Source organism: Periplaneta americana, chromosome 11 (genome assembly GCF_040183065.1).
Source record: "Periplaneta americana isolate PAMFEO1 chromosome 11, P.americana_PAMFEO1_priV1, whole genome shotgun sequence".
NCBI lineage: Eukaryota > Metazoa > Arthropoda > Insecta > Blattodea > Blattidae > Periplaneta > Periplaneta americana.
Window position 1 is genome coordinate 78,994,452 of NC_091127.1, and position 24,707 is coordinate 79,019,158.

The 24,707-nt window shown below is 36.6% G+C and overlaps 1 protein-coding gene across 1 annotated transcript in view; it reads right to left on the reverse strand.

The window, feature by feature from the left end:
• LOC138709118 (luciferin sulfotransferase-like) overlaps window positions 1-22,683 on the reverse strand; it is a 134,318-nt gene extending 111,635 nt beyond the window's left edge. Inside the window, exon 1 of the mRNA XM_069839652.1 lies at window positions 22,538-22,683. The gene's annotated coding sequence lies outside the window, so the exon portion shown is untranslated. The remainder of the gene's footprint in view (window positions 1-22,537) is intronic.
• Between the last annotated feature and the right edge of the window lie 2,024 nt (window positions 22,684-24,707).

A 24,707-nucleotide genomic window follows, 5' to 3' on the forward strand; every position in this document is an offset into this window, starting at 1 on the left:
AGGGTAATAAGAAAAGCTGAGTTCAATGGCAGAGTGGCAAGAAAAAAGCCCTTCATTAGTGAGGTGAACAGAAAGAGAGAGACTGCAGTTTGCTAGGGAATATGTAAATAAAATGTTTCTTGGTGGAATGGCGCAATTTTTTCAGACCAGAGCAAGCCTAATGTTTTTATTCAGTTGGCAAGATAAATGTGTGGCGGAAGCCAAACGAAGAACTTGAAATGAAGAATTTGCAACCCACTGTGATATATGGAGGAGGCAACATCATGATCTGAGGTTGCATCTCTGCAGCAGGAGTTGGAAAAGATGACATAAATCGAGTGGATAATGAAGAAGGAAGACTATCTTCGTATATTGAAGCAGCACTTACACAGAAATGCAGACAAATTGGGTATAAGGGATACATTTAAATTTTACCAAAATAACGACCCTAAACACAAATCCTATCTTGTATATAATTATCTCAAAGTTATTGACACCCCTCCCCAAAACCATGACTTGAACCCTATATAAAATCTCTGGGCTGAGATGAAATCACGAACACGAAAAACAGCTTCAGAATCAAAAGGTGAATTAGATGAAAAAATAAAGAAGGAATGGGCTAAAAATACTTATTGAAAACATGAAGAAATACATTTTTAATATGCCACAACGCTTGAGAGAGGTTTTACGAAGAAGGGACTAAGCTATAGATCACTGAATGTTACTTGTTTAGTTTCTACAGAGGATGAATTTTGTTAAAAGTTGAAGTGGCCGAATATTAAAGTGACTGTGATAATTAACAATATTTGTTATAAATTTATTGTTATGCTTTATAATGAAGAATAGATCGATTATTTTTTTTAATAGTATCTTGAAAGAGGAATTTTTGACTTTATATTTTTTGTTGTTTATATTTGTCATTAAGATAATAATAACAAACATTGATTTGGTTGCAAACCTAAGTGGCCGAATATTAAAGAGAGTAAATGTAGGTAAGTACATACCTACAGAGAGAGCTAGATACACATAGATATGTCGGTAGAAAAATGCAGACACTAGATTAAATGAAATGGGTTAGGTAGTTAGACAAACTCATCGGACGTACGCGTGAGTTGAGGTCGAAGCAAACAAATAGCATGTTTTCCGAGAAATTTTGGAAATGTGAAATCGTCCACACCTGTGGAGTAACGGTCAGCGCGTCTGGCCGCGAAACCAGGTGGCCCGGGTTCGATTCCCGGTCGGGGCAAGTTACCTGGTTGAGGTTTTTTTCCAGGGTTTTCCCTCAACCCAATATGAGCAAATGCTGGGTAACTTTCGGTGCTGGACCCCGGACTCATTTCACCGGCATTATCACCTTCATCTCATTCAGACGCTAAATAACCAAAGATGTTGATAAAGCGTCGTAAAATAGCCTACTTAAAAAAAAAAGAAATGTGAAATCATTGTAATGTGCGGAATAGACGACAATCAGGATTATAATTAGTACTTGTTACATCCATTAAAATAATATTCTTCTTTAATAAATGTCGATCGCGACTATTCGACTACTTTGTGTTGAGTCGAATTGCTAATAAGAAGACATGTAACCAAGACGTGTTTAGTAAATGCTATCCCATAATTAACACGTCAGGGAAAACATATTTATATTGATAATGTGACAAAGGACTGTCAGTATATCTAAGACTAATGAGATCTCACAGCACAGGAAACTAGTTCCGTACATTTATTTTTATGAACTAAATACAGAGTGAACTGTAAGTAATGTCATAAATTTCAAGGGCTTATTATTTGAGATATTTCAAACAAATGAAGTTTAATATAATTTTGCTCGGTTTTCCTTCCTTCTCGAGAAAAAATAATTTTATGGCGTGTTTTGGAAAAGTTATTGAATTAATTCCTAATGTGCACAATCAATTTATTAAGAGAGCAGTATATTATGATAATAAATGACAAAGAATTGTAGTTTTGTCTTTTAAATGTGCAGAAATTTGATCCGAACACTGTGACTTTCCTTTCTCCAAAGAAATTTTAAAATGTTAAATTTGTTCCGATCAAATTTATGCACATTTACAGGACAAAATTGTAATTCTTTCAATCAATTATTATGCACTCTTACATTTTCTGAGCATATTGGGAATTAAATCAATGGTTTTCTCAAAACACACCATGAAATATTTCATATAAAACGGTTTTTATCTCGAACAGGAAGCAAAAACGAGGAAAATTGTATTAGTTTTTTTTTCTTTGTTGAAATAGGCCTATCTCAAGTAATAACACCCTGAAATTAATAACATTACTTACGGTTCACTCTGTATATTTACTCCAAATTTGTTGTTTTTTTTTCCCCCCCACTAACGTTCACAAAGGTGGTATTAATCTACACATTTTTGTTTTGGAATTACAAAATTTGAACCAAGGCATAGGACTCGATTCTTTTAAATTACGCATTCTTCTCCTTTATTGTTATTCTTCATTTTGAGAGGTAACCGTTTAGTCTGATCCGTTCAAACGTCCCATTAGGATCTCGACATATTTGATATTCTAATTCAGGCCTGCACAAGGTTTCCGCTCTCCGAGCCGGCTCACAGCTCTTCAGCGGAATGCAGATATTATAGCGGTTTCAGAATAAGAAGGCATATGGCCTAAGCCAATTGAGTGCTAGCAACAGTTCGACGTTGTCACACAGTGCACGGTGCACGAGACGTGGAAGACAGAGACAACAGATAAGGACAGAACATATCAGTTGCAGCTCTCTCGCTGCGCGAGATGGTCGAGACCTGTTTTTTCATTGTGTGTAATGTTTAAATATAATTACTCTTACTGAAGTAATTCTCATCTCAATTTTTATTACTTCTTCGCTTCATAGATCAGTAGCTCTTGGAGTCAATGACTTGCGAAATAAAGTGACAGATATGTAGAAATTTACTTTGCTAATGTCTGAGAAAGAATGTTTTAATTCTTACTCAGACTTCCTTGTACAGCAAAGCTGAATTTATTATCGTTTATTTCTCCAGAGGAAAGATAAGGTACAGTTTGTTTGTAGGGGCAGCCTAAGAATCTAGCGATAACAAAACGAAAACATATCTGTAGATACGTAATTTAGTATTGAAGTTGGAAAGTATTTTATTTTTCCTCCGTTAAATGAAGCCTATATAATTTAATTTAATTCTCTAGCTTATACCTAGGGGTCCAGGGTTCTACATTCTGGTTACGAATCTGGCTATAATGCAACGTAATCATAATGTGTGTTCATACATAATTCAGTACTCATACTGGAACTGTAGATTATTTTATTTTTCTCTGATAAACTAAGTCTATCTAATTTTATTTTATCATATAATTTTTACATATCTAGAGGTCCAGTGTTCCATATTCTGGCTAAGAATCCGGCTATAAGGATATAAGCATATCTGTTCATATGTAGGCCTAATTCAGTACACTTATTGAAACTGAAGATTTTACTTTATTAAATCAAGCCTATCTAATTTAATTTAATCCTCTAGCTTATACCTACCTAGAAGTCCAGGATTCTATGTTCTATCACTCTGGCCTGTGGCAATATAAACCTACGAGTGAAGGTAGTTGTATAGAAGCGAATATGAAAACCGTAATCCAATAATATCGTTAATATATTGAAGATAAAATTGTATATTAGAAAACATCGTATAAAGTGTAATATATAACGAAAGGTTTTTAAAATAAAAATTGAGTTTTGGAATTATAAAATCTCCTCGTTCCTAGCATGCTTGTATTTATTTTAAAAGTGAAATGTAGTTAATGTGCTTCATTTTATAAAGTTTTCTAATGCTCTTAAGGAAGTGTTGTTAATGCTCTTCGTATAATTCATGGAAAAAGAGGCAGGAGTGTTTATGTTTATAATATCATCCAAATATCTCATGTTTATGCAATATTTGTCTTATACCATGTATAATATTCAAATGAAAAGTAAAAGTCGTATCTATGATTATTCTCAGCTTTCTTCTTCTTTCCACGTTCTATTACAATGGCACTGCTAACACATACTACTAATGTATTTAAAATATCGTACGATGAAGTAATACACGGTTCTGAAAATTGTACAAATAATTAACACGTTTGTTTTGCGTTATTTTCCAGGAGAGGTAAATTCAAGTATACCACCTATTTTAATTGTCTCTTTGTCCTGTCCGAGAATATGAGATAACGCATGCACTTCTAAACCACACGTCTCTGCAGTCAGATTCTTTGTTTGTGAAGAACTGACACGCACTGAAAAAAATTATGTACAAAAATACAATACTCCTCGCTTGTGAGTGTTGGACTATCCCTTTGCGTATAACAGATGAAACACCAGAGCCAATTGCAATCCCTTCAAGAGACATTGTTACGGTAAGTTACGCATCACACAAGAGAAAACAGTCCACATCTGAATTTGAAAATAAACAGATTCTATCTTCGTTTACAGAGACGGAATTCAGAGCAAAATATGTTCTATGCTGTAGGTTGGATATCTCTGTTTAGTCTTAAAGCGATAACACGCGAACCAGTTGACATACAATTGCCATTCTTGTACTGTTGGATTCAGAATTCGTAGCTCTATCGAATGCGATAGCTTAAAATTCATTCCTAGCCATAAGTATTGTGCGCGCAAGAAAGAAACTAATACGCGACGCTTCAGCGAGACTTCGCGACGATATAACTAGGCAACACCGCTTCACTGTCACTGGCTAGTCGACATAGACCGGCCTGAACTAGCTCCGCCTTATATGCCTTCTTATTCTGAAAGTGCTCTAGCTGCGCTCAGTATAGGGTGGACCGGAAGAAGAGGTGATCTCGTACAAAATATACACAAAATTGGAAGTACTAGTACGAGTGTTTATGAAATGAATTCCCGTTCAGTGTTGCAAAACTATCTTGGACTTATTAATACAAAAATATTTATTTTACAGAAATAATAGAAATTTTATACCTACTTAAATGTACAATATCATTTTGTTATATTTTTATTTATCAGTACAATGAAAACGAGGTTTTATGCTGTTGGCAGCTGAAAGGAACAGTAGCCTACTGATCGTAATGAAACATCAGTTACAGATGTTCGATGCCTGCCTTTATTAATGTTGATTATAGGAAACAGTTGCTCACAAATATAAATGTTGAGCCAAACATAGCAATCATTTTCACAGCCAGCCTGTGTAGTCGTGGATATTATTGCTAATGTTTAGTCTTGTAAAACTCAACCAGGCTAGTAGTATTATCCAACGATCTTTAGCCCTTAGGCCACATTGAAGATCATAAGTCCGAGCTGTAAATCGTTAAATGTTATGTTTTATTTAACGACGCTCGCAACTGCCGAGGTTATATGAGCACACTTAAATGCAATCGACCTGGCCCGGAATCGAACCCGCAACCTCGGGCATAGAAGGCCTGCGCTATACCAACTGTAACTTATATGGCATTGCTTCAACTGGTGTTGAAGAATTTATTATGATAACTTTAAACTTCTTTCCAATTAAGACAAGATTTTTAGTAGGCTATTTTACGACGCTTTATCAACAGCTTATGTTAGGGTCTATTTAGCGTCTGAGTGAGAAGGGTGAGAAGGTGATAATGCCGGTGAAATGAGTCCGGGGTCCAACACCGAAAGTTACTCAGCGTTTGCTCATACTGAGTTGAGGGAAAACCCCGGAAAAACCTCAACCAGGTAACTTGACCCAGGAATCGAACCCGGGCCACCTGGTTTCGCGGCTAGACGCGCTAACCGTTACTCCACGGGTGTGGAGCTTAAGACAAGATCTTGAAACCTAGAATTAAATTCATTTTGAATTTCAATTAATATTTGCACATAATCGTTTAACATGCTTCATCACGAGCAGTTTCTATCGTTCGAAAGTAAGCCATATTACCTTCCCGAAACTGACTTACGAAAAGTGTAAGTTTACGACTGAAATCCCGTAATTTATTTAACATATCAACACTGAGCTGGCCTTTTCCCTGAAGAGAGATATTTAAATTGTTGAAGATTAATATCTTTAGTATCTTTATGTCTGGACTCGTAATGACGCATTATGTTACGTTTCTTTCTACCTTTCAAAATGTTGTGGCAGATAAAGCACTGAGTATTACTCCAGCAGCTATGAAAAAATAAGCATTTTCCCATGCAACATTGAAAGAATTTGCCTGATCACTACTTTTCCGTCTTTTAGATTCCTCCCTACTGTACTGTAGCAGTAGGTAAGCAACGTGAAACAGTTAGTGAGAATACGCACTGCACTCCACTAGATAGCTGAGTGGTCGTTTCCCTCTCCTCTATCTATAGCAGATTATGTCATTCTGACGTATCTTCCTCTCCGATTCGGCGAGCGGTAAACACAGCTCTCCCGCTCGGAAAGAGCGCGCGCGCTCGTTGAGCGCTATTTGTGCAGGTGTGTTCTAATTATTACCTTCCGCTACGTAGGCCTAAGCTGGCGGCAATATATTTAAATAGATTGTGACGAAAAAGAATATAATGTATATTGCGAGTTTTGACCACTTCCCACAATATTTTACAAGTCTATAATTTATTAATTCTTGTCAAAAACGGTTTTAATATCTTAAAATGTCTAATTTTACAGGGTTCTACAGGGTGTAAGGGCTAGAAGTGTCATTATTTTAAATGATGATTACTCATGTCATAAGGAAGAAAAAATGTCCTCACAATTTTTTTAATTGCAATATTTAACTAATTATTAAAGTTTACAATATTAGGCGTTGGCAACGTTGCTTGATGGGGAGGAGGGAGTTTACAAGTACACAGTACAGCTCAAGCGGATACAGACATACCGGTACAAAACAGATGCTCTGTTCTAATGCAGGGGCGGACCGTTGTTTAAATGAAACGAACAGCAAATGCAAACTTTCATTCTCATTAATAGAACTTCATGGTAAATTTCCATCATTTTATTTAACAATATTAGCAATATTGGTCCATTGTTTATTGTACGTCTAAAAATAAACAATAATGGTTTACAACACAAAATCCCACGAACTTTTTTTTTAAATGCAACATTTTAATCTCTCACGCTTCCATAAAGCAGTACCATTTTTAAAGAAATTTCTGTTTGTGTGATTTTCGAAACGAGGTAAGAGACTCTTAGTTTCTAATAATCGTTGAGAAACCGCTACAAAAGTTCGCCGACTAGGTAACCTTCAGTGCGGAAAACATTGACGATACATCTTCTTGCCTCACTTGAATTACGCCTACTTTCTCCATAAATTAATAACATATGATATTCCTAAACTGTAAATTACATTTTAAGTTGTTTATCGAATACTCTGTACTGAACTGTCACTCGCTCGAAAGTAGATCTATGGACAGGGAACTCAGCTGGCATGTATGTACGTCCTGTACGTCTGTGCAGAGTACTGCCTGCTGAACACGTTGCCACGTCTCTCATGCCAGAATATTAACAAATTTAAGCATGCAATTTTATTTAATTTCACGAAAACGTAATACAACACAAACATGTATTTAAACTAATATTAAGTCTTTGCTATATATATCTACTGATATAATTGTTTTCGTAATTTTACTAACGATATAAGCAGTACAACGCGAATAAAATAAGAGAAGAAATACTTTTTTTTCTGGGAAAACTATCAAGTTTTAACCCTATGTTGCATGGGCACTTTTTTATCCTGTAGTCCTGTAGTACAGCTGTCAGAAAAAAAAAGTGGCCGCACTCGTGAACTGCGAATATTTTCAAAGTCCACTTCGGGTCACGGCGATGTTACACGATGCATGTGCTTGTAGAAGCAGTTCCGAAACTATGGACGTATTCCGTATCTGCGTCTCGTAGACCAGCGGTAGAGTGTTCGCTTAATGGTTCGAAGGTTACATGTTCGAGCCTTGTTCAAGTTTTCATTTTATTTTCTAATCTTTCTGTAACGATATAAATAATATTCAAGTTATTTATATTCTGTTATCGTCCTTTAGCGATATAGATAATATTCAAGTTATCATTTGTATTCTTTTATTCTTCTTTCACGATATAAATAATATTCAAATTATCATTTGTATTCTGTTATCGTTCTTTAGCAATATAAATAATATTCACGTTATTTATATTCTGTTATCGTTCTTTAGCGATATAAATAAAATTCAAGTTATCTTTTGTATTCTGTTATCGTTTTTTAGCAATATAAATAATATTCACGTTATTTATATTTTGTTACCGTTCTTTAGCAATATAAATAATATTCACGTTATTTATATTTTGTTATCGTTCTTTAGCAATATAAATAATATTCACGTTATTTATATTCTGTTATCGTTCTTTAGCAATGTAAATAATATTCAAGTGATCATTTATATTCTGTTATCGTTCTTCAGCGAAATGAATAATATAAATTGAATATTTGGTTTGGAACAATACAGTTGCATAATACTGGTGTCAGTTTTTTCTTTTCATATTATTACATTATTAGAAACATTAAATCCAGACGTTTGAGATGGGCAGGGCATGTAGCACGTATGGGCGAATCCAGAAATGCATATAGAGTGTTAGTTGGGAGGCCGGAGGGAAAAAAACCTTTAGGGAGGCCGAGACGTAGATGGGAAGATAATATTAAAATGGATTTGAGGGAGGTGGGATATGATGATAGAGAATGGATTAGTCTTGCTCAGGATAGGGACCAATGGCGGGCTTATGTGAGGGTGGCAATGAACCTCCGGGTTCCTTAAAAGCCAGTAAGTAAGTATTATTACATTATACTATCTTGAAACACAATAAAATGAAAAGAAGTGACGAGGAATTAAACCTGAGACATTGACATCTAAATTCCGACGCTTTTCCGACTGAGCTACGAGGGCAAAAATATAGACACATTTGCGGAAAAATTGGCCCAATCCTCCTCCAAAATTTTCTGATTTGTAGAAGCTCGTCCCAAAGGCTAATTGGGATTTCTCGGTATCTGATCGAGTCAAAAATCCTGATAGAACTAATATTTAACCCTCGCGATGAATTTCGGTGAAGTCCGGAGGGCTCAATTAGTCAAATCCACTCTCCTCACCTCCACGCTTAGGCCCCCTGGAATGTACTAAGATGCGAAAGAGACAGTGGTGTGCGGAAAGCAACGGAAAGTTACCGCATTTATCCTGCCCAAGAAAAACTGCAAACATGAGCAAAGGAAGCTTTCACTAGAAAAAGGAGCATCTTCTGAGGACTTCTGGAAAAATAACCAAGGAAGAGACTAGTGAAGTGCGTTGTGTGGAGTGTAGCATGGTATAGGGAAGAAACATGGGCATTACGACGAAATGAAGAGAAGCGACTAGAAGCATTTGAAATGTAGATGTGAAGAAGAATGGCGCGTGTGAAGTGCACAAAAAGAATAAGAAATTTAGTTGTGTTGGAAAAAGTGAGTGAAAAAGGAATGATGCTGAGACTGATTAGAAAGAGAAAAAGGAATTGGTTGGGTCACTGGTTGAGAAGGATAATAAACGACATTAAGATATGTGAATCATATGCGGAGACTAAGAGAAGGTATAAAATAGGAAAGATTGGAGAATACTGGATTTGCAGTGAAAGACCTGCCTATGGGCAGAAAGTATGTATGTATGTATGTATGGGACATCATTTTATTTTTACTTCAACTTTTATTGTACCTGAGTTTTTTAATGTACTTCACTTCCACCCCTTCTACTAACACACAGAACCAAGGCCGCAGTACTGAGTTAGTGATTATAGTACGTTTCAGAAATATGTTCGCATTTTCCAGTGACGAAAATTTCAGGTACTGTCGTCCGTTTGCCTACGTTGCATCCAGATTTCCCTTTCCCCCCACCTGCTTCTGCTCGCTCCACTGTAAAGACTAGTGGCTGGGCTTTCTTAGCTCTTTTCTGAAAACATTAATTTCTGTTAGGAATTAATTGGACGTCTACGTAATATTATACAACTGTTTAAAATAACTTAAATAAAAGGGCCTCGTTAGGTAATGAACTATCACGTAATCCCCCCCCCTTTCTACGATCCTGCTACATAACCACTTGGACGGACAGTAGATAGCATGTCTGAGTAATTTTATCTGTGCGGATCGGGCAGAAGTGAAGACTGAATTTACAGTACGTAAGGTACTCTTTTACAGAGTTGGTACAGAATTATTTCAACATGAGTTAATAAGTATGAAGGACGAAACTGGTAATTGGAATTAGATGCAATAGTCTATAGTGCGATAAGAGGCACAAAAGAACTGAAGCCTGTATCGAAATGAACGGCCACCATTTTCAAAAATGTCTTTAAATATCCATATTATGATTATTTTTCATTTTAACTACATTCTCTATATCGTACGCTAATGTGCTGTAGACAGTATAATATACTCTGCATAATGAATACGTTCGCATGGATAACTCAGTTCGTGAGTAAAAACACTTATTGTTAATACTGCACTGTATTTTGATTAAACAAAACCTAATGAAAATTATCACACTCAAAATCGCGATATTTCCTACTTTATGTAAATGGATGAACTACTTTTCTTCCCTCCTGTACCTAGTAAAGTGATTTGTTTGTATTTTACGCCAGTATCACTGAACTCCAGTCGTGGAAGGAGGTAGCAAACAGTGTTTCCGGGTCTCAATCATTAATCCAAAGGTATAGCCAGGTTAATATTAAAAATATTAGTAAAAATAAAATGATGTCCCTGTATGTATGTATGTATGTATCAGTAGCGGTTATTCAAGTGAAGTACATGAAGGCCACCTTCACCCCTTTTTTCGTGCATTAAGAAAATGTATTTTATCAATAAATTAAAATAAAATTAATTCTTCACTAAACCATATTTTGCTCTACTTTCCAATATCTTGTTCGGCTTAATCCGCTCAATTAACGTTCACTGCAGCACTTCACGTGAACCCCTCACCAGCCAGGCCATGTGGCTAGCAGATCAGCTGAAGGTCCGAATGAGACTTTCCTTTTCGCCTTCAGTACACACACCCGGTTGCCATGACAACGAGTTGCTTACTATGAATTACCGGTTCCTTTCGCGAGGCTATTAAGAAGGCCTGTGGGGCAGGCATTCATCTCCTTTCTCTGTTCTTGAAAGACAGATTCACTCTCTCGTCCAAACATTGGACTAGGGTGGCAAACCGTAATATTTTGCAACTAAATAAGAAAACATAAAATATTGTGTAAAGAAGTTCAATATTGTTTAAATTTAGTATATAACATATATATTTTGGTATTTTTTAACGTTAGCACCTCTTGAATATTATGTTTTGTATAGATTTTGAAATATTTTGAGTACCCTGTAATAAAGAAAGTTGGCATAACATTTGAAACTGCGTTGTACATTTGACCCGCGCTGACCAACGATTTCGCTTTTAGTCTGTACGTATTCTTTGTCGTGACAAGTGCAGTGAAGTGTGAAAGTGTTACCAAGTTATTAATACGATGAAAACATGAATCCGTTAAACGATTTAGTTTGTAATCTTTTGGAGACACCGTTCTCTCGTTGTTGTGCAGACGATAAGCAAGATATTTTAAAATACGGCAGACCAACACCTCATATTAATATAACTGTGAAAAAAGTGAAAAGTAGTGGTCGGTCATACAATATTCAGTTTCAGGATTCGTGGTATGCCGATTACAGATGGTTATGTGGGAGTCACTATAACGAGAAGTTATATTGTTGGCCTTGTCTTCTTCTGGGGAACAAGAAACTCGCTTGGAATTCAACTGGATTTTGCGATTTCAAAAATGTCAATCGCGGTCTTCACAGCCATGCAGATTCTGCTGAACACATCAAATGTATTTTGCAATTAAAGGCACTACAGAAGAACATGAACACCATTGCGGATGCACTAAAGGAAAGTTCCAAGTTGTACGTAAGTCAATTTAATGAAAACGTACGTTTAAATACACTAGTAATGCACACTGTAATCGATACGGTATTGTTTCTAAGCAAGCAGGAGTTGGCTTTTCGCGGTCATGATGAGAGTATTTCGTCACAGAACAGGGGGAATTTCAAAGAATTATTGGCTCTCCTCATTTCGAAAAGCCCTCAGGAAATTAGAAATCACTATGAAAAAATTAGGCCTGTTTTTTCTGGGGAATCTAAAACGATTCAAAATGAAATAATTGATTGTATTTCTGAATGCATCAATGAATATGTAAGAGATGAAATTACCAATGCCCCTTTCTTTTCCGTCCAAGTGGATGATACAACCGACATTTCTCAAAAATCTCAGTGTTCTTTCATAGTGAGATTTGTAACTATGGAGGGCGAACTTGTGGAACGTTTTCTTGGCTTCCATGATGTTAGCTCTGATCGGACATCACAGGCATTATTTTCTGTACTGGATACAGTACTGGGGCCTTTGAATTATAAAAACAAACTTATCGGCCAATGTTATGATGGTGCTAGTGTGATGTCTGGGCACCTGAATGGACTTCAGAAAAGAGTTAAAGATGAAGCTCCACAAGCTGTTTTCATTCATTGCTTGGGTCATAGGCTTAATCTTGTTTTGCAACAAAGTTTTAGGAATATCCAGCAGTGTCGAATATTCTTTGCTAATATCAGCGGAATACCTTCTTTCTTCCACCATTCAGCCAAACGCACTTACGTAATGGATACAGTTGTTGGGAGGCGCATACCATCTGCGACAGATACCCGCTGGCTCTCAAATTCAAAGCTTATCTCCGTGGTTACTGAGGAGTGGGACAGCTTGAAAACAGTATTCGAAAACGTCATGAATGACAGGGAGTCAGATCAAACAGCTGTTCGACTTGCAAGGGGCTTCTTAAATGAAATGAATGATTTTGAATTTGCATTGTTGTCTCTTATTTTTAACGAACTTTTCCATGTGACAGAAATATTGTATAACGTGCTGCAGAAGAAATCTTTAGATCTCAATTATTGTGATGTTCAGATAAAAAACACTTGCCAACTGATCAGCAAGAAGAGAAATGAAGAACAGTTCACCACTATATTTGAGATGGCGAAATATCGAAGCGACATGTCGGGTAGAAAATATACAGGAGTTACAGATGATGGAATTTTCCAAAGATACAAAGCACTTTATTTTGAAATAATTGATACTGTCTTGATGGAGATGCATACAAGATTTGAGGACATAAACAAACTCTTGTTTATCTGCCTCTCTGATACTTCGAAATTTAAATCCTATTCTGAAACATTCCCATTTGATGCTCTCTCTTCTTTGCAAAACACATTTCCAACATTTTTTTAAAAAGTCCCTCGTCTCACAACTGAACTTGAGCTTCTGTATGCAGATGAACAATATAGGAATACCTCTGTGTCAAAACTAGTCTCTCTTCTTCGAGAAAATGAGGTTCATGAGGACGTATTTGAAGAATCATACAAGCTGTTCTGTTTGATTTTAACATTACCATCTACTAGTGCATCTGTCGAAAGGAGTTTCTCCTGTCTGCGTCGAATAAAAACTGACCTACGGGCTACAATGTGTCAACGAAGACTTTCGGCATTGGCAAATATATCAATTCAAAAGGAAGTTATTGAAAAAATATCCAAGAAGCAGCCGTTTCACGAGGACGTTGTGGAAAAATACGCCGCTCTCAAGGATAGGAGAATCAACCTTATCTACAAAAAATAGGTGAGTACATAATTATTATTAAATAGTAGAAAATCCAGTAATTTCATAGAAACTATGATGTCAGCCCCTCTGCGTTATTTCCTACTATCAGTGTGTGAACGTGATGTAAATTATTACGTCGTGAGATAGCGTTATCATGATCTATGGATCGATAGATGGAGTTGTAGTAGGCCTAAATAGTATTTTAAAATTTAAAAGTTGGGTAGTTCGTTAGTTACGAGTCGCACATGGCAGCAGATGTTATGTTGAGTGAATCAATCAATTGCTCGTTCAGTTTATCTTATACTTGGAGGAATGCGGAGACGTATTTCACTTCTTTCTGAAGATTATGAAATTATTCTTCCATTGTGTGAAGACTTGTGTAGATTGTGGAGCGAAGTGTAAGGTAAAAGACTTGAAAGGTATCTAAGAAACGTAATGTTATCCCTTCGGATTTATTGTAAGTTTTCTGTTCAACAGAATACTGCTTTAATTTAATCGTAGCTTCTTGATTTTACTGGATAAGTATATTGGAAGTTGCATGTTCCGAAGTTGATTTATAATATGAATACAGCTTACGATTATGATTGAGATTTTGAATGTTGTTATGGGTAATATTTCTTGTGTACTCTTTTAATTTGATTTGTTGTATAAAGTGTGTTAGATTTTGTCATTTTTATATCATGTGGGCTTGTGGTTGGTTTATTATGTTGTGGTATGCATTGTGTGGAAGTTTTGTTGGGACAGTGAATTCTTCGCGGTTAAGGGGACGTAGCTTCCGAAAATATTGAAAATTTGTATAATTTATATGCTATGCTTTTCATAAAACTTAAGAAAATGGTGAATATATTACATTAATTCAAAATGGCCATTGTATAGCTTACAAAAGCATTCGCGACGTCATCAACGACGTCACGGCTATACAACGATTCCAGGAAATTACCTAGAATTCTATTGGCCTTCACCTAATTTATTCGGCACGAGCCGCCACTGGTATGTATGTATGTATGTATGTATAGGATGCCTGGAATGTCGTGTCTGAGAACAGTCGCTATTTGCAAAGACTAGTCGATTCCATGTCCACTCGACTGCAAGATGTAATCGAGATATGGGGAAGATAGACTAAATATTGAATCGTGGCTTTTTGTTTTGTTTTTTGAACGCTTAATTGTTTGAATGTTCTAAGTTTGTTTTGTTTATGCCACGAAAGATATTTTTCTTGAGAATATTTTTTTTTCTTTCCATTCGCAGCCACAATGTCATAACAAATAGTGATGAAGTCATGGAATAATACATTCATGAGCCTGATGTTAATTACTAAAATAATCATAAAAGAGACAGGAGCAATTATGTATATTTTCTCTGTTTCTCTTACAAAGAAAACAAAAAGGAACATAAAAAGCACTAGGTTGTGTTCGAACGCAGGACCTCACGAATACCAGGCCGGAACGCTACCATTATGCTATAAAGCAACACACAAAATACTTCAATTTTAACTTTAGATATCAGGCAACGTGGTCCAACAACATGTAACATCACCTGTCTCCGAATTGTAGCGAAGATAGGCGAAGGGAACTTCGCTTCTAACAAGCGGCCACTTTTTCTTTTGACAACTGTACGTACGTCTATGCAGAGTACTGCCTGCTGAACACGTTGCCATGTCTCTCACGCCAGAATATTAACAAATTTAAGCATTCAATTTTATTTAATTTCACGAAAACTTAACAGAACACACAAACTCTTCGCTAGATAAACCTGCCGATGTAATTGTTTTCGTAATTTTACGAACGATATAAGCAGTATAACGCGAATAAAATAAGAGAAGAAATATTTTTTCTGGGAAAACTATCAAGTTTTGACCCTATGTTGTATGGACATTTTTTGATTCTGTAGACCTCCCTGCCATGTATTGTGGGTCCCTATCACCACGGCATGGCGCGTCCTCATGTTGCGGATCGAGGAGACGGCCTCCAGATATGGAGGGTAGCTGTGAATATATTGAATAAGCAGTAGCGGACAGCCGATGAGGGGTGGTCCTCCAGCTTGGGGGTTGGGCGAAGGGCTAACAACCCTTCACCGTGAAAAACAGCTTGTTACGAATCCTTCAAATAAGCCTCGGAATGGGACTTATTCTCTGGCACGACCACAGCAAAGGAATAAGGTTTTGAGATTTGGTACTTGGAATGTTACAAGTCTATATAGAACAGGAAGGGTAACAGTAGCAAAAGAACTAGCTAGATATAGAATAGACTTTGTGGGAGTACAGGAGGTTAGGTTAGATGGGAATGGCATAACACAAATAGGAGATTATTTGTTGTATTATGGGGAAGGAAACGATAATCACCAATTAGGAACAGGGTACTTTATTCATAAAAGAATAAAATCAGCAGTAAAAAGGTCGAATTTATCAGTGATAGGTTATCATATTTAGTACTTAAAGGTAGATGGTGCGATATCGTAGTTATAAATGCTCATGCCCCTACAGAAGAGAAAGACGACCATATAAAGGATAGCTTCTATGAGGAATTGGAACAGACTTCTGATCAGTTACCTAGATATCACATGAAAATTTTATTGGGGGATTTCAATGCTAAAGTAGGATGGGAGGATATTTTTAAACAGACTATTGGAAAAGAGAGCCTACACATATCTAGTAATGACAATGGAGTTAGGTTAGTCAACTTTGCCACATCAAAAAATGTAATTGTTAAAAGTACAACATTCCCCCATAAGGATATACATACATATACTTGGACTTCTCCAGATGGATTGACACATAACCAGATAGATCACATCTTGATAGATAAAAGAAGGCATACCAGTATAGTAGACATTCGAACCTTCAGGGGGGCAGACTGTAATTCTGACCATTATTTGGTAATTGGAGAACTAAGAGAAAGACTATCAGTAGCCAAGCGAGTAGAGCAACAAGTTCATATTAGAAGATTCAATATTCCGAAATTAAAGGACGAGGAAACTAAGCAACATTATCAGGTCGAAATTTCAAATAGGTTTGCCGTATTAGCAAGTTCCGACGATGTTGAGGAAGAGTTAGATGTGAATAGCATGTGGGAAAATATCCGAGATAATATCAAAATTGCAGCTGAACAGAGCATAGGTTATTATGAAACTAAGAAAAAGAAACCGTGGTTTGATGAAGATTGTTGCATGGTAGTAGAAAGGAGGAAACAGGCAAAATTGAAATTCTTACAGGATCCAGTTGAGGTGAATAGAGATAATTATTTCAATATAAGACGGGAAGCAAATCGTACGCTTAGGAATAAAAAGAGAAAATACTTAAAGGAAAAACTGAATGAGGTAGAAACAAATAGTAAGAATAAAAACATTAGAGATTTATATAAGGGAATAAAGGAATTCAAGAATGGATATCAGGCAAGGGTAAACGTGATCAAGGATGAGAATGGTGACTTGCTTGCAGACGCTCATTCAATCCTGAGCAGATGGGAAAACTATTTTGAACTACTAAATATTCATACGCCAAATAGAAATGATCGGGACGAAACTGAAATACAAACTGCTGAGCCATTTATACCCGAACTCATACTTTCTGAAGTCCAAATTGCGATAGAAAATCTGAAAAATTATGTATCCAGGTATCGATCAAATTCCAGCAGAATTAATATAAGAGGGTGGAAGCGCATTATCTAACGAAATTTATAAGCTTGTACTTGCTATTTGGGAAAAGGAAATTGTACCAGAACAATGGAAGGAGTCCATTATCGTCCCTATCTTTAAGAAGGGGGACAAGACTAACTGTAGTAACTTTCGAGGAATATCACTTTTGTTGACGTCGTACAAAATTTTGTCCAATATTCTTTTGAGAAGATTAACTCCATATGTAAATGAAATTATTAGGGATCATCAATGTGGTTTTAGGCGTAATAGATCAACTACTGACCGGATATTTTGTATTCGACAGATAATGGAGAAAAAATGGGAGTATAAGGGTACAGTGCATCAGTTATTCATAGATTTCAAAAAGGCATATGACTCGGTTAAGAGAGAAGTTTTATATGACATTCTTATTGAATTTCGTAGTCCCAAGAAACTAGTTCGAATAATTAAAATGTGTCTCAGTGAAACGTACAGCAGAGTTCGTATAGGTCAGTTTCTGTCAGATGCGTTTCCAATTCACTGTGGGCTAAAGCAAGGAGATGCACTATCACCTTTACTTTTTAACTTTGCTCTAGGGTATGCCATTAGGAAAGTCCAGGATAACAGAGAGGGTTTGGAATTGAACGGGTTACATCAGCTGCTTGTCTATGCGGATGACGTGAATATGTTAGGAGAAAATCCACAAACGATTATGGAAAACACGGGAATTTTACTGGAAGCAAGTAAAGAGATAGGTTTGGAAGTAAATCCCGAAAAGACAAAGTATATGATTATGTCTCGTGACCAGAATATTGTACGAAATGGAAATATAAAAATTGGAAATTCATCTTTTGAAGAGGTGGAGAAGTTCAAATATCTGGGAGCAACAGTAACAAATATAAATGATACTCGGGAGGAAATTAAACGCAGAATAAATATGGGAAATGCCTGTTATTATTCGGTTGAGAAACTTTTATCATCCAGTCTGCTGTCGAAAATCTGAAAGTTAGAATTTATAAAACAGTTATATTACCGGTTGTTCTGTATGGTTGTGAAACTTGGACTCTCACTTTGAGAGAGGAACAGAGACTACGGGTGTTTGAGAATAAGATTCTTAGGAAAATATTTGGAGCTAAGAGGGATGAAGTTACAGGAGAATGGAGAAAATTACACAACACAGAACTGCACGCATTGTATTCTTCACCTGACATAATTAGGAACATTAAATCCAGACGTTTGAGATGGGCAGGGCATGTAGCACGTATGGGCGAATCCAGAAATGCATATAGAGTGGTAGTTGGGAGGCCGGAGGGAAAAAGACCTTTAGGGAGGCCGAGACGTAGATGGGAAGATAATATTAAAATGGATTTGAGGGAGGTGGGATATGATGATAGAGAATGGATTAATTTTGCTCAGGATAGGGACCAATGGCGGGCTTATGTGAGGGCGGCAATGAACCTCCGGGTTCCTTAAAAGCTAGTAAGTAAGTAAGTAAGTAAGTAAGTTCCACACCTGTGAGTAATGGTTAGCACGTCTAGCTGCGAAACCAGGTGGCCCGGGTTCGATTCCCGGCCGGGGCAAGTTACCTGGTTGAGGTTTTTTCCGGGGTTTTCCCTCAACCCAATATGAGCAAATGCTGGGTAACTTTCGGTGTTGGACCCCGGACTCATTTCACCGGCATTATCACCTTCACCCCATTCAGACGCTAAATAACCTAAGCTGTTGATAAAGCGTCGTAAAATAACCTACTAAAATAAAAAAAAGTAAGTAAGACCGTCCCTGACGATTGTGAAAGGGACGGCACTTATACGCCTTACACCCTGTATATCAAAATCGTGCAGTAGCATCGAAATTTAGGCCTTCATGACCAGATCAACATGCCTCGTAGAAGACAGGTATTCTGTCTAATATCAATAGCTCAGACGGCTAAGGATTTTGCTTATCATGCGGAAGGGAGCAGGTTCGAGCCGCGAGTTGTTTTTTTTTTTCCCCCGTCTCAATAATGTTAAAACGGAGTTTTTCGGAGACCTAGGATTAAGGGGCCGAGCGCGAGCACAATGACACTTATTTTCTATAAGTGTTAATGGTCATAGACAACACAGAATTAAAAATTGTAATGTTATAAACAATTAATGAACACATTAATTATGAAAAAAAAAATACATATAAAAATACGACACTGTGAGACATGCTTAACAAATAATTACCATTTTGATTTGACCACGTCATTGTAAATGGTATAATACTTCTTTTAATGACAATTAAATTCTGAAGCATTAAGCAACTGATTTTAAACAGCAGTAGCAATTACATTTAAATACTAATCGTATGAGCCACCGAGGCGTGATACAGACACAAGCATTTATCCATCTATTGGTCTCAGCGCAGGCAAAATAGTGACAATCAATGCCATATTAAAAGGACCACGACAGGGATCATAACAGGGACCACAAGGACAACAGGACAACCTCGCAAGTGATACCAACACGGCACAACTTATGAGGCAACTAGGCCAGAAGATAATGGGGTACGGTAGTCAATTCCTTTCCCCCTCCATTGCATACATCGCCGATTAGCTACATATTACACTAATCAGACTTCAGCTGCATACAAACAATTGTTCTTCCTTTGACACATAAATCGTCAAGCGAGATGTACTGTCTGATAATAGATGTACGTATCAGTTAGAGCCTCAATCAGAGGATCAATTATCAATGTAATATATTAAACACTCTCTGATACGTGACTATCCATACAGCAGAAGCTAAAATTAATAATCGCATGTCTTGACCTCATGGGGAATACAGAATGCGAACAAAAGACTGAATTGTTCCTCTTGAAGGCGAGACCGCTTAGAACGTCAGCTGTTGAAGTTTGTGATGCGAACTGACGAAGGGATAATGGTAACTATTCAATTATACACTTTTCTCCTGTTTGTAAGTCAAGTTAGGGTATATTATATAGGCTAATGTGTTTTGTTTGGGTCATTTTCAAATTAATCTGTGTGTTCTTTTAGAGAGTGGATGGTTCTAATCATAGGTGAGAGAGGTGAAACCTACGAAGTAGGACTTCTTTTATACAGCATGTACGGTCAAAAGTCCCGTGCATTGGATTTAAGAGAAAATTATGATAGTGTAGTGTATCTGTATGTATAATATTTCTGAACAAATCCATCTATTTATCTATAAACAAGATAAATGATAAAAACGTTTTAATTAAGGATGATGAAATAAACATTAATCATTTTAAAAGGGACAATTATTGAAAGTACAATGTAGGCAAACAGAGAAAGAAATGCTAGAGATGTGTTAAAACAAACAAATGCTAGGAACGTTATAAATACAAATGCTAGGGACGTGATAAAGATTGTAAGATAAGCGGCCATGATTGGTTGAAACACATCGTTCCGGACCGTTTTATTGGTCAAAAGTCATATGACGTAGTAAAAAGGTATTAGACAACACAAAAAAGTCTAATAAAATGGGTCCCGAAATTAGTATCTTCCGATATATGAGTATTTGTTCATCAACATCATAGAGATGCATTATTATTATTATTATTATTATTATTATTATTATTATTATTATTACTACTACTATTATCATTATTGTGGTAGTTGTTTAGTCAACTGTCCGAAGACAGGTAAACATCACAAGTGATACCAAGAAGGCATCATTTATGAGGCAACTAGGCCAGGAGATAGTGGGATAAGTTGGCCAGTTCCTTTCTCCCTCCATTGCATACATCGCCGATTAGCTACATATTACACTAATCAGACTTCACATGCATACAAACACATATCGCCACGTGACATGTACTGCCTGATACAGTAATAGATATACAGGGACATCACTTTATTTTTACTAACATTTTTAATATTAACCTGTCTATACCTTTAGAGAACCGGAAACACCGCTTGCTCCCCCCTCCAAGACTGGAGTTCGATGATACTGGCGTAAAACACAAATCACTCTACTAGGTATAGGAAGGAAGAAAAGTAGTTCATCCATTTACGTAAACTAGGAAATATCGCGATTTTGAGTTTGATAATTTTCATTAGGTTTTTCTTTAATCAAATTACAGTACTGTATTAAGAATAAGTGTTTTTACTCACGAAGTGAGTTATCCATGCGAACGTATTCATTATGCGGTGTATATTATATTGTCTACAGCACATTAGCGTACAATATAGAAAAAGAAGTTAAATTGAAATATAATCATAATATGAATATTTAAACACAATTTTGAAAATGGTGGCTGTTCATTTCGATACAGGCTTCAGTTCTTTTGTGCATATTATCGCACTATAGACTATTGCATCTAATTCCAATTGCCAGTTTCGTCCTTCGTACTAGTAACTCATGTTGAAATAATGCTATACCTGCTCTACGTACTGTTAATTCAATCTGCACTTCTGCTCGACCCGAAAATATAAAATTACTCAGACATGTTATCTACTGTCCGTCCAAGTGGTTATGCCGCATGATTGTAGAAAGGGAGGAAATCACGTGACAGTTAATTACGTAACGAGGCCCTTTTATTTAAGTTAAATTAAACAGCTGTATAATATTACGTAAACGCCCAATTCCTAAGAGAAATTAATGTTTTTCAGAAAAGAGCTAAGACAGCCCAGCTTTTACAGAGGGGCGAGCAGAAGCAGGTGGGGGAAATCGGGATGCGACGTAGGCAAACGGACAGTACCTGTGCGAAAATATGATTCAATATTGAAAGCTCTTTCGTCACTGGAAAACGCGAACATATTTCTGGAACGTACTATACTCAGTAACTCAGTACTGCTTACTATCTGCTGTCTTGGCTCTGTTTGGAGTTGGAACTTCATTAGTAGAAGGGGTGGGAGTGAAGTACATTCAAAAACTCAGGTACAATAAAAATTGAAGTAAAAATAAAATGATGTCCCTGTACATATCAGTCAGAACCTCAATCAGAGGCATTATAATTGGCATAAATACTTAAAAAAAAAAAACAAAGAAAAAATTAACATGTCAACGAGAAATGTTCACTCCTCTATCTTTTTATCAGTTCGAACACAGTTAACAACCCAGTTTCTAAAACTAAATTTTAAATATGGTTATCGTTCACCCAACAATTCCCGTTATCCGGCTCACCGTCAGTTTAAGACAGGATAATCGGGACTCTACTGCACTTCAACATGCTAGTATGTAGCAAATAAAATATTCCTTGGTATTTCCTTCTCGAACTCAGTTCTAACTGCGATGTCATAGATATCGTAGGTTAGAAATTACAGTATTTCAGTAAATATAACCTCCAATTACAACTCCCATATTCCACACTTACAACATGAACTTGAAATTCACTCCATGCGGCATGAATAAACTAGCTATAACAACTTACATGAGACGTCAATCGTCCGGGTCGGGCTCTGCCGAGTGACTGAACGCTCCGCTATCGTTCAAGCCGACTCCTATTACGTAATGTACTGCAGTTCCTTATCAACAGCGCACTACGAACGAAAGGTACTTCGTTGACTGATATCATCGTATCGAGTACATCGCTGTTACAGAGTTTCCGGCCCGCTAAATGTTCTGTGAATCAGCTGTTTCATTTCCGACAGGTTTTTCCTCAGAGACTAGGTGAGATCCCTTGCGTCACGTTGACCACACGAGCAGGGACTACCATGAATTTGAGTATCTGTTTTTAATTAAAAATCTGAACAAATAAATTCAGCTGCGAAAAGTCTATCTGGCTTATAAATTAATAATAATAATAATAATAATAATAATAATAATAATAATAATATTTATTCATAGTTATCCCCCAAGCGCAGGTTCTTCACTGCAAACCCAGCATTCTACAATCTTCCCTCGTTTTGGCTTTCCTCTTCATCTCCGCATAATAATAATAATAATAATAATAATAATAATAATAATAATAATAATAATAATAATAATATTCCGTGGCGCAATAGTCCATGAAGCTTCAACGCCGATCAGCCGGCTGCTGGCTCACTTTCACACATATAGTGGTGGGTCTCGTTTAGGCACAGTGAAAACGTAAACAAAGCGCATGTAACGTGTGGGGATAAACACGAGGGATGCACAAAGTTTTAGTTGCAACATTTATGACGGAGCATTAATTGAAATTATATTTTCCAAAAAGACACAAACTGCATAACATTATCATATACACATTTTAACAAACAAGTAATTTTATAACGTTGAAATAATTCAATATAACAAATCAAATCTTGGTACTTATAAGATGTTGCTTTCAAGCAACATTTTTAACGGTCATGAATTTCATTCTCTGCATGACCAACATAATATCACCGTCTTCTGTGGCCGAATTAACAAAACTACAGTATATTGGTCTGAAGTGACAACACTATTTCTTTCTTATAGCTGCTCTACGAGACGCAGATGACAACACCTCTTCCTAAACATAATTATTCATTCTCTAAGTTCAATTTATTTAGGTAGAATACTTGAATAAATTAAACTTTGAGAAGGGATAATTATGTTTAGAAAATAGTGTTGTCACTTCAGACCAATATAGCCTACTGTAGTTCTGTTAATTCGGCCACAGAAGACGGTGAGATTATGGTAGTCATACAGAGAATGAAATTCATGACCGTAAAAATGCTGCTTGAAAGCAACATCATATAAGTAGCAAAATCTGATTTGTTATATTGAATTATTTCAACATTGCAATTGCTTGTTTGTTAAAATGTGTATATTGTAACGTTATGCAATTTGAATGTTTTTGGAAAATATCATTTCAATTAATGCTCCGCTATAAATGTTGTAACTAAAACCTTCGGCATCCCTCGTGTTTATCCTACATATCGTCCTCCTCTCACACGTTACCTGCACTTTGTTTAGGCTAAGTTTTCACTGTGCCTAAACGAGACGCTCTACTGTACCTCAACAGAGATGAACAATCATCCAACCAGAACAAAGGTATCGTGTGGTTAGTACGATGATCCTCCCACCAGCCGTAAGGTCTATAGCTGCTTTTCGAAACCGTGTTTCGCTACCTATCGCAGCTCTCCATTTACATAACGAAGATGGGTGGACACCGGGTCCATACACTGGTCAAAATTTCATGAGAAATTTCCTTCCCGATGGAGACTCGAACCAGCGAGCATTCCGTAACGCGAGTCCTAGGCATGATGCCTTACCACGACGCTACAGCACGGGATTTCGTCTACGCATATGATCCATATATCTTTATGTTGTCCACCATCTGATGTCCTCTTCTGCCCTGAACTTTTTCCCATTCATCATTCCTTCCAGTTGGGAATTTCTTCTTAGCCAGAGACCCAGTCAATTTATTTTTCTCTTCCTGATCAGTGCCAGCATTATTCTTTCTTCACCCACTCTTTCTAGCACAGCTTAATTTATTATTTTATCTGTACATTTCACATTCTCCATATCCATATATCAAATGCATCTAGTCGTGTCTCTTCACTTCGTCGTAATGTCCATGTTTCTGCCCATTACAAGGCCACATTCGAGACAAAGCACTTCACTGGTCTCTTCCTTAGTTCTTTTCCTAATTGTCT